At 33.6% G+C, this 12,109-nt stretch overlaps 1 long non-coding RNA gene across 1 annotated transcript; it reads right to left on the reverse strand.

Moving 5' to 3' along the window:
* Nucleotides 1-1,837: 1,837 nt before the first annotated feature.
* On the reverse strand, nt 1,838-7,592 carry LOC149900405 (uncharacterized). The gene is made up of 2 exons (XR_016457714.1): nt 7,486-7,592; nt 1,838-2,296 (listed from the first exon to the last, which is right to left on the reverse strand). It is a non-coding gene; the product is annotated as an uncharacterized LOC149900405 (long non-coding RNA).
* Nucleotides 7,593-12,109: the final 4,517 nt, after the last annotated feature.

Raw genomic sequence — 12,109 nt, forward strand, 5'->3', positions numbered from 1 at the left:
AAACTTAAAATGTCTTTATGTATCATACATTGCACTTGTAAGATAATACATACACACACATATTAAGAAAAAACACTATTTTTAACATTCATGATATTTTTGATGTCATTTTTGTTATTTAAACTAGTTAAAAAACAGTTTAAAAAAGTTCTGTCTTGGACGTCCGTGTGTCTGTATGTGCGGATCCTTTTTCTTGTTAACACGATAGCGACCGAAATACTTTACTAATCGAGTCTTTTTTTTTCTCTTACGCTTGAGTATGCTCAGGAATAGAACCCTTTCATTTTTCAGGGTCTGATTCGATGTGGTTTAATTGTTATTAAATAAACAAAAATAATAATTAATAAATATTTATTAAAAAAAAATTATGAGGCGTGCACTTTTGGATTTTCCAAATTATTTTTTGTATGTGAATAAATAAGGGTTAGATATAACGTGTGCAAATTGTCTGTTTTTGATATCCTTACTTTATCCTGCTAACATACGTAGGTATTTAAAAATTGTAATTAAAACAAACAAACATTACTTAACACAAAATATTCATAAAAATATTATATTTCATCAAATCGAAATTAGAGTATGTACATAAATCCTAATGAATGTCTTAAGAACTAATTCACAGTCAAGAACAAGTAGGTAAAATAATACGGTAGGTACTTATTGACGAACTTGCATCATCAGCAATTTCTGCAATATGGTATTTTAACGTGGCCTTAGATCTGTTTAAACTTGTGACAATGGTGATAAACAAACAGCTTTATCCATTAATTTGCAGTTCAAATATGAATTAATTTGACCATTGCATTGGCAAACTAAGTTCATTACTCTCCTATTTTAAATACGAAACTACGTAAGTTAGATTTTAAAACTTTCTCAAAATGAATAAGTTTTGGATTTAATTGCGAAAAAAAGTGTAATAAAAAACAACATTGATAGATTCTTTAATTTGTCTGTCTGATTCCTCTCGAATTTGAAGAAACATTACTAACTGTGTTATCTTGTGTTATGAGGAGAAATAGTTTGCACGCGGAAGAAAGCATGGGTAAGTCAAGGAAAACAACTTTACAGTCGGATACATCTATTTTTATTCAAATTACTTGACAATTTTATTATTTTGTGCTTATTTATTCTTGTTTTTCGATACCTATAATAAATCGCATATTAAATTGAAGATCGACCTTAGATTTTCAAGTACCTACATATTAGGTATACAGGCCCTGACCACATTTGTAATGGTCAAAGTTCGTAATCAATTTATTTCATATAAAACTTATTACATATTTATTATAAGCAATCACTATTAGACGTTATAACATTTTATAAACCTTTTATTGGAAATAATGAGGATCATTATGTTGTTATTTTGAAAGGCAGAAATAATTAATCCTCTCAATGAGTATACCAACTCAAGCCATATACATTGCGTTTCAAATAAGAATATACGCGTCAATAACCTTGATCTGTCAAAGTTAGATAGTAAAGTATGGACAGCAACAAAAACATTTTTTTTTTTCTTTTTTTTTGTGAATTGTTTAACTTATTATTAAAACTATTCATTGGTACCTACTTATGCATTATTTAAATGAATCATATACACATTACACGTACACAAGCACGTACATAATTTTCATGACAGAAATGACGTCACAACATGGCGCGGCCCGGGTCTATCATGGCATATTCTAATTTGAAACGCATTTCACAAACTCAAAATTTTGAAGCATTTAATAGTTATTTCCTTTACAAGATTTTTTTTTATATTTTACAAATAATATCTTATATTATTACCTACCTATTTAACAAATCGATCTTTAATCTAAAAAAAACTATATTTGAACCATTGAGATAATATTACATACTACGTATGGAGGAGACACCACGAACAAAATCTGTGCGCCATTTTTTGCTCTAAGTTTTAAAAATTATTATCTAGTTAGGTACTTACCGATGAAAAGTTATGTGTAAGTCACTTTTCCGTATTATTTGTGCAATATCGTAACACACACGAAGGCATATTTGATGCGTTTCACTTTTAAACAATTAATAAAAAATGAGCAGTTAAGCCATATGGCTTATGTTGAGCGGAACATAAGTGATTTATGCGGTGTCGTTTCCATATGTATATATCTCAATGATTTGAACTGAAATTATAAATGTTTAAAAGCATAAGTCGTTTCCATGGATTCCTTGCGTCGTTGATAGTGGTGATACCACCGGAATGTGGTGAAGTAGATCACTTCCCAGAAGTTTATTAAACCCATCCCCACTATTGTCATCCAGTGATTGCTGATGTATACTGGAAAATTAAGACAGGTATAATTAACAATATATAGAGATTATACACTAGAAAATTATTTTAAGATTTATTGGTATTTTATAATAGCGCCATCTAGTAAGAAGTTAAGGAAAGAAAACAAATCGATGAGATCAATTTTAAAAATTAATAAAATACTAGCGGTCCGCCCCGGCTTCGCCCGTGGTACATATTTCGCAATAAAAAGTGGCCTATGTCCTTTCTCGGGTATCAAAATATCTCTATACCAAATTTCATGCAAATTGGTTCAGTAGTTAAGGCGTGATTGAGTAACAGACAGACAGACAGAGTTACTTTCGCATTTATAATATTAGTATGGATGTGCTATTTATTAAATAGGTTTGAAGTTGGTGCCGAACATTAAGCACTTAGTATTAAGCCCGTGCACCGACATCAAACCTTTTTAATAAATAGCACATATAAATAATATGTAGTAAATAATAATGTCAAATCTTTTTTATTTCTTACTTTTCCGTTTTTGAAGTCAATTGTTTTTAACGCAGTTATTTTTATTAGTGAAGCTTAATAAGCTTTCCGTGCGATTAGAGCTTTTTATGAAAATTAAGCTCTCCGTGTGATAAGAGCTTCTTGTGAAAATTAAGCTCTCCGTGCGATAAGAGCCTTTAATGAAAATTAAGCTCTGCGTGCGATGAAAGATTTTTGTGAAAATTAAGCTTTCCGTTCGATTAGAGCTTTTTTGAAAATTAAGCCTCCGTTCGATTAGAGCTTTTTGTGAAAATTAAGCTCTCCATGCGATTAGAGCTTTTTGTGAAAATTAAGCTCTCCGTGCGATTAGAGCTTTTTGTGAAAATTAAGCTCTTCATGCGATTAGTTTTTTGTGAAAATTAAGCTCTCTGTGCGATTAGAGCTTTTTTGTGAAAATTTAGCTTTCCGTACGAATAGAGCATTTTGTGAAAATTAAGCTCTCCGTGCGATTAGAGCTTTTTATGAAAATTAAGCTTTCCGTGCGATTAGTTTTTTGTGAAAATTAAGCTTTCCGTGCGATAAGTTTTTTGTGAAAATTAAGCTCTCAGCGCGATGAGAGCTTTTTGTGAAAATTAAGCTCTCCGTGCGATGAGTTTTTTGTGAAAATTAAACTCTCCGTGCGATTAGAGCTTTTTGTGAAAATTAAGCTCCCCATGCGATTGAAGCTTTTTGTGAAAATTAAAATCTCCATGCGATTAGAGCTTTTTGTGAAAATTAAGCTCTCCGTGCGATTAGAGCTTTTTGTGAAAATTAAGCTTTCCGTTCGATAAGAGCTTTTAATGAAATTTAAGCTCTCCGTGCGATTATAGCTTTTTTAAAAATTAAGCCTCCGTGCAATTAGAGCTTTTTGTGAAAATTAAGCTCTCCATGCGTTTAGAGCTTTTTGTGAAAATTAAGCTCTCCGTGCGATTAGAGCTTTTGTTAAAATTAAGCTCTCCATGCGTTAAGAGCTTTTTGTGAAAATTAAGCTCTCCGTGCGATTAGAGCTTTTTATGAAAATTAAGCTTTCCGTGCGATTAGTTTTTTGTGAAAATTAAGCTCTCCGTGCGATGAGAGCTTTTTGTGAAAATTAAGCTCTCTGTGCGATGAGTTTTTTGTGAAAATTAAGCTCTCCGTGCGATTAGAGCTTTTTGTGAAAATTAAGCTCTCCATGCGATAAGAGCTTTTTGTGAAAATTAAGCTCTCCATGCGATTAGAGTTTTTGTGAAAATTAAGCTCTCCGTGCGATTAGAGCTTTTTGTGAAAATAAAGCTCTCCGTGCGATGAGAGCTTTTTGTGAAAATTAAGCTCTCCGTGCGATGAGAGCTTTTTGTGAAAATTAAGCTCTCCGTGCGATGAGTTTTTTGTGAAAATTAAGCTCTCCGTGCGATGAGTTTTTTGTGAAAATTAAGCTCTCCGTGCGATGAGTTTTTTGTGAAAATTAAGCTGCCTGTGCGATTAGAGCTTTTAGTGAAAATTAAGCTCTCCATGCGTTTAGAGCTTTTTGTGAAAATTAAGCGCTCCGTGCGATTAGAGCTTTTTATGAAAATTAAGCTTTCCGTGCGATTAGTTTTTTGTGAAAATTAAGCTTTCCGTGCGATTAGTTTTTTGTGAAAATTAAGCTCTCAGCGCGATGAGAGCTTTTTGTGAAAATTAAGCTCTCCGTGCGATTAGAGTTTTTTGTGAAAATTAAGCTCTCCGTGCGATAAGAGCCTTTAATGAAAATTAAGCTCTGCGTGCGATGAGAGATTTTTGTGAAAATTAAGCTTTCCGTTCGATTAGAGCTTTTTTGAAAATTAAGCCTCCGTGCGATTAGAGCTTTTTGTGACAATTAAGCTCTCCATGCGATTAGAGCTTTTTGTGAAAATTAAGCTCTCCGTGCGATTAGAGCTTTTTGTGAAAATTAAGCTCTCCGTGCGATTAGAGCTTTTTGTGAAAATTAAGCTCTCCATGCGATTAGAGCTTTTTGTGAAAATTAAGATCTCCATGCGATTAGTTTTTGTGAAAATTAAGCTCTCCGTGCGATTAGAGCTTTTTGTGAAAATAAAGCTCTCCGTGCGATGAGAGCTTTTTGTGAAAATTAAGCTCTCCGTGCGATGAGAGCTTTTTGTGAAAATTAAGCTCTCCGTGCGATGAGTTTTTTGTGAAAATTAAGCTCTCCGTGCGATGAGTTTTTTGTGAAAATTAAGCTCTCCGTGCGATTAGAGCTTTTTGTGAAAATTAAGCTCTCCATGGGATTAGAGCTTTTTGTGAAAATTAAGCTCTCCGTGCGATTAGAGCTTTTTCTGAAAATTAAGCTCTCCGTGCGATTAGAGCTTTTTGTGAAAATTAAGCTTTCCGTGCGATATGAGCTTTTGTGAAAATTAAGCTCTCCATGCGATTAGAGCTTTTTGTCAAAATTAAGCTCTCCGTGCGATTAGAGCTTTTGTGTGAAAATTAAGCTCCGTGCGATTAGAGCCTTTAATGAAAATTAAGCTCTCCATGCGATTAGTTTTTAGTGAATATTAAGCTTTCCGTGCGATTAGAGCTTTTTATAAAAATTAAGCTCTACGTGTGATTAGAGCTTCTTGTGAAAATTAAGCTCTCTGTGTGATTTGAGCTTCTTGTGAAAATTAAGCTTTCCGTGTGATTAGAGCTATTTGTGAAAATTAAGCTCTCCATGCGATTAGAGCTTTTTTGTGAAAATTAAGCTTTCCGTGCGAATAGAGCTTTTTGTGAATATAAAGCTTTCCGTGCGATTAGAGCTTTTTACGAAAATTAAGCTCTCCATGCGATTAGAGCTTTTTTGTGAAAATTAAGCTCTCCGTGCGATGAGTTTTTTGTGAAAATTAAGCTCTCCGTGCGATTAGAGCTTTTTGTGAAAATTAAGCTCTCCGTGCGATTAGAGCTTTTTGTGAAAATTAAGCTCTCCGTGCGATTAGAGCTTTTTGTGAAAATTAAGCTCTCCATGCGATTAGAGCTTTTTTGTGAAAATTTAGCTTTCCGTGCGATTAGAGCCTTTAATGAAAATTAAGCTCTCCATGCGATTAGTTTTTAGTGAATATTAAGCTTTCCGTGCGATAAGAGCTTTTTATAAAAATTAAGCTCTACGTGTGATTAGAGCTTCTTGTGAAAATTAAGCTCTCTGTGTGATTTGAGCTTCTTGTGAATATAAAGCTTTCCGTGCGATTAGAGCTTTTTATGAAAATTAAGCTCTCCGTGCGATGAGTTTTTTGTGAAAATTAAGCTTTCCGTGCGAATAGAGCTTTTTGTGAATATAAAGCTTTCCGTGCGATTAGAGCTTTTTATGAAAATTAAGCTCTCCATGCGATTAGAGCTTTTTTGTGAAAATTAAGCTCTCCGTGCGATTAGAGCTTTTTGTGAAAATTAAGCTTTCCGTGCGATTAGAGCTTTTTGCAAAAATTAAGTTCTCCGTGCGATTAGAGCTTTCTGTGAAAATTAAGCTTTCCGTGCGATTAAAGCTTTTTGTGAAAATTAAGCTCTCCGTGCGATGAGAGTTTTTTGTGAAAATTAAGCTCTCCGTGCGATTAGAGCTTTTTTGTGAAAATTTAGCTTTCCGTGCGATTAGAGCCTTTAATGAAAATTAAGCTCTCCATGCGATTAGTTTTTAGTGAATATTAAGCTTTCCGTGCGATTAGAGCTTTTTATAAAAATTAAGCTCTACGTGTGATTAGAGCTTCTTGTGAAAATTAAGCTCTCTGTGTGATTTGAGCTTCTTGTGAATATAAAGCTTTCCGTGCGATTAGAGCTTTTTATGAAAATTAAGCTCTCCGTGCGATGAGTTTTTTGTGAAAATTAAGCTCTCCGTGCGATTAGAGCTTTTTGTGAAAATTAAGCTCTCCGTGCGATTAGAGCTTTTTGTGAAAATTAAGCTCTCCGTGCGATTAGAGCTTTTTGTGAAAATTTAGCTCTCCATGCGATTTTATGCGGTTATCAATTCGGCCGGTATATTTTTTTTATGTATGTGCACCGTACACCGTATGTTTTTTCGGATAGGCCCACCGCCCAGTAGTTTTTATTTTATGAGCATTTTTGTCTGTACTCGATGACTAAGTTGATAATATGTAGCAAGTAACTTTGATTCACTTCCCGGTAACCGATTGAGCTGAAATTTTGAATACGTATGTAAATTTGATAGCGATGAAACATTTTCATGACATGAAGCTGATTTGATGATGGAATCGGAAGGTGGCCATAGGAACTCAGTAATATATTGACTCAACTTTATCGAGTTTGGGCTCGTTTGATTCGTGTTGAAAAATACACTAAAAAGTATTAAATAAAAATAACTGCGTTAAAAACAACCGACTTCAAAAACGGAAAAGTAAGAAATAAAAAAGATTTGATATTATTAACTACTACATAATATTATTGTACATATTTCGCAATAAAAAGTGGCCTATGTCCTTTCTCGGGTATCAAAATATCTCTATACCAAATTTCATGCAAATTGGTTCAGTAGTTAAGGCGTGATTGAGTAACAGACAGACAGACAGAGTTACTTTCGCATTTATAATATTAGTATGGATTTGAAATCTTAGTTTGAAATTTAAATAATCTAATTTCTTGAAATTTGAAACAATACTATACAATGTATTTATAAGAATGTATGAAATTAAAAGCTATTTTACAAAAACTAATCATGTCCTAAGCAATTTAAAAATATTTTTGGTTGAATTATTATGCTATATACAAAAGAAATTTACTTGCAAAGTCGAACCAGCGGTAAGTAACTCCAACGCTGTAGAACTCCTGTCGGTCTGACGCGAAGTAAATGTGGACCATTGTCGAGTTTGGATAATTTACTAGTTTCTTACTGGAAACAAAATAAATGTAATTAGTGAAATTACTAATGATGAGATTTTAAAACAGTGAATAATCAATATTTATAAATAAGAATATTAAACTAAATTCAGTGTCGATTATATTATTAACTAGCTGTTGCCCGCGACTTCGTCCGCGATTCGGTCGTTTTTCGTCATTCGTCGTTTAAAAAAAATACGTGACACTTTATTTTTGAATGTTCTTAATTGTCTCTAATAAAATTTAACTACATTAAAATTGAATACTCTGATAAGAAAATCTTAAAATCATCGAAAATCATAGACATCGAATATCTGAGGAAAACATGAATGAATGTGATTTAAATTCTACATTTCTTAGTAATTAAAATAATAATCTAAATTAAATGTAGATTAACAGTTTGAGCGCACCATTATAGAATATGTACCTAAGTAATAAATTACATTAGTTTACATAGTAACTTTACTAAAAACACGATGACTTTCTTTCGCGCTCGGTACCACAAACTAAACATGTTTGTGGTACGTGGCCCGCGTCACTTTACCCCCCACGAGTTCCCCTCCGTTGCTATGCGAAAATACATTCGTCGCCCTACTGTAGGAAAAATTGTAATACTGCGGCCTGGGCGTTATAACACGCTCAGGGAATTCCTGAGTGCTGATAGACTTCCGTCTATCGGCATTTATACCAATTTTATATTAATATCACCATCTTGAGGAAAAGCTTCTAATGTCGATTTAAAACGCATATATACGGATTAACCTGATGAAATAACATGTTCTAAAATTGTGAAATGAGTTCAGTTTTAAATTCGAGAAATATTGATTTCTTGTATTCGATTATTCGTCGTAGTCGAATACAAAATATATTTAAAGAAACTTAGGTTGGCCTTCAGGCAAAAGGGATCCTATCAAATGATAAACTTGACCTTGTATCTTAAAAGTAAGAATGAAAGGAGCATCTGATAATTGTTGAGCACCAAAGGATCATTTAAAACGCAATACTATAAGAGCTAATATTGTCTAAGAACTGTTTAGATTGCACATGTTCCTCTAAAACTTAAAAGTAGTGATTTCAAAGGTTCCGGCGTATCTTCAAACGAAAGCCGACTCCTTACTCCACTTTAAAGCATTACAAAAAGAACATACTACGTTAATATCGCCTATACAGAAGATGATCTGTAATCAATTGTGAGGTTATAAGCAAACCCACTTTTATATTATTTTGTCGGACCACACCACCGAATTTGTAGATTGATCTTCTATGTTTACCTCTAAGTCATTAAGACTATGTCGAAATCTGTCTGCAATAAGACGGGCCTCTCGCTATTCGTCCGTTTAAAGAGACCAATAGTTTCAATTCTTAATCTTTCATTAAACAAACTTATTAATCGTTCTTGTCTCAAATAATGGTAATATTCGCGTCCCTACTCTAGTCATTGCTTATGCTCATGTTCATCTTCGAGAGATCGAATAATATTATGGTGCACCCTATTATTTGTCAAACGGTCTTCATATTGAGTAAAAGTTTCAGAATTCTCGAGATAAAATATGACGATCGTGATCAGCTGTGAGACGTAATTCCCTCTCAGTGAGGGTTTCGGTCTCACGGGATAGTACAATATGCCATTTGCGATCAGCTGTGAGACGTTATATATACCCTCAGTGAAGGTTTCGGTCTCACAGGATAGTACATGCCGTTCGCGGTCAGCTGTGAGCCGCAATTCTCGTTGTGAAGCGGTTTCAGGTTCGGCATAACACATGTTGTTTTCGGTCAATAGTAAGCCTCTTATCTCTAACGATCCTTGAGAACTCTTATTTCTCATTTTCTTAACTTTGCTCGAATTTCGATATATAAAGATTTTTTAGGTGGCACTGATTCGGGTGAATAAAAATTAAAACGGACTAAGAGTGTTATAATCTCAATCATCATCATCAATACATATAATAAAATTGTGGAAAAGTGATGTCTGTACAATTAAAATATGTAGAAAAAAATTAGCAGGTGTTATTATTATCGAGAAATCGAGAGAAACCATTTTTTTCTCTTAAAAGCTCCCCCCCTCCCACTTCCCGAACTCCGATTGACCGTAATTTATTTTTCCTTACATTTTTATCATATCCTTTTCTAATGGGTTTCATCCTACTGCGATTTTTTTTTGTTTCAAAAATTATCTACCCTGGTGTATAGGTAAATTTTCCACATAAAATGTCATTTAAATTATGTCGTATTATATTTTTAACCCCCGACGCAAAAAGACTGGTGTTATGTGTTTGACCGCTATGTATTTCTGTGTGTGTGTGTGTGTCTGTCTATGGCACCGTAGCTGGCTAACAGGTAAACCGAATTAGATGCGGTTTTTTTTGTTAGGCAGAATATTTTCCGACGCTGGTTCTTAGATAAAGTGTATCAAAATTGGTTCATCCACTTATTATACCTACATAGGGGTAAAAGTGGGAATGAAAAAAATGAAAGTTATAATTTATTTTTAAAGATCGTCGGGACTCGGGAAGTTTATGAAATTATTTATTCCTTTTTCTATACACTTTTCTTCGTCTAAACGGTTTAGTTACGTGCTCTCTCTCTCTTCAGCCTTTAGTTACGTGCGTGAGACAGGAAAGATCTAATTTGGATTTGTTTCTGGATTTGATAAAAACTGAGTATCGATTAAGCTGATCAGTGGCTACTGGCTACACCATAGATTATTAAAAACATCCGTTTAAGAAAGGAAGGAAATAGAATTTGCTCCTCTCCCCCCCCCCCCCCTGGTTCCTAAAAAATAATATGACATAATTTAAAAGAAATTTTACGTAGAATTAGTTAGGCATTTCTTTTTTGATTTTCGATATTATATACTAATCATAATTTTTAATTACAATATGTAGTAACTATTTGGTATAGGTTAGGCATTTCATTTCTTGATTTTCTTTAATAATTTGGTACGTAAGTTTTTTAGCTCAGTTTAGTAAGAAATTTTAATAACAATTCTTTTAATTATTTATGGTAGTACAACAGTACAGTATGGTTGTACGTATTTACTCAATAATTGTATGTTAAGTAGTAATTCAGCATGGGCGTAGCCACGGTGGGGCTGGGTGGGGCGCTTACCCTGGCTTTGATCTGGTAGGTACTAATTGTGAAGGGGAGTGGGCGTGGGCGTGGGATTGGGACTGAACGTGGCATATGGCGTGGGAGTGCGAGTGGGCGCGGGAGTGGGAGCATGAAAATAAAAATGATTTTTTATTGTTGCCCCACCCTGAGCCCATGGTCATAGGTCCCATAGTCACTATTCCACGCGAACGAAGTCGCGGGGACAGCTAGTAGACAAATATAATCAGAAAGCTTTGAACTCCTAAGCTCAACCATAAAAGATAGACATTTATGATGTCGGGAGATATTTTTTATATAATATGGAGAACATTTCTTTCATACTTGATTTCTGTGTAGCTTTAACCATTAAGATACACGCATTAAGAACGCACACGCGACGAAAGCTTAAAAATGGAGTTGCTGCTCTGCTCACGAATATGAAAAATAATTGTACCAAGTTTCGTTTAAATCCGTCGAGTAGTTTTTGTTTCTATAACGGTTATACAGACAGACAGACGGACAAACATTTTTGACGTCGATGTCGATCTCTAATCACCTCGTGATAGTTATTTAGGAAATATATTTCATGTGCAGAATTGACCTCTACAGATTTAATATAAGTAGGTATACATATATTTAGATTCCAATTTCCATGTAACGTTAAATTCGACTATATAATAACTAACAGACAACGCAGGTTACTCTCGTTTCCGTAAGTTGAGGCGGCTACATATTCGGTCCTAATAACATGACTTTTTGTGAACGAAACGACAGCGCGGTTTAATTCGATGGCAACACCATCAGAAAAAAGGAAATATTTTTAACTTTGAAAAAATATTATGATTTACACTATTAATACTATTTTAACATTAACACAAAATATAAGACTGTGAGTGTGTAAAAATAAATCCAGCTAGTTTCACATCACACTTATGTTTATAATTAGGTACTTATACGACATGAAAATATATTAATTACCAAGCAATAATCATACAGATAAATACTGAACAAAAGTATTAACAGTCAAAGTATATTTTTACTAACAACATGTAAATGATGAAGGAATAATAATTATCAACGAACTAACCTTTTTGTATTAGAGTCCCGCCTCGTGATCGAATTATTAAAACACGAAGATTTTTAAAAATGTAACCAATGAACACAATCAATATTAGATTATCTGTAATGGTGTCTAGTTTGACTTAAAATAATATACATCTACCCTCACTTTTAAAAATGTAGTATATTCACACGAATTATATAAGCGCACCTTATAGGGAAGGGAAGATTTATTATGGGTTAAAGAGTTAAATAAATAAATAACATAATTATATTTAAATTATTAATTTTTAACATTGTGTTCAGTAGTGTTAACATGTAAATTGATTTGATTTTTACGAAATCTCATAGATGGCGCTGAATCAAATTTGTCTTTAT

This window comes from Colias eurytheme, chromosome 18 (assembly GCF_061535395.1).
Source record: "Colias eurytheme isolate Ceu_HAF_F1 chromosome 18, ilColEury1 Martin Lab GWU primary, whole genome shotgun sequence".
Lineage (NCBI taxonomy): Eukaryota > Metazoa > Arthropoda > Insecta > Lepidoptera > Pieridae > Colias > Colias eurytheme.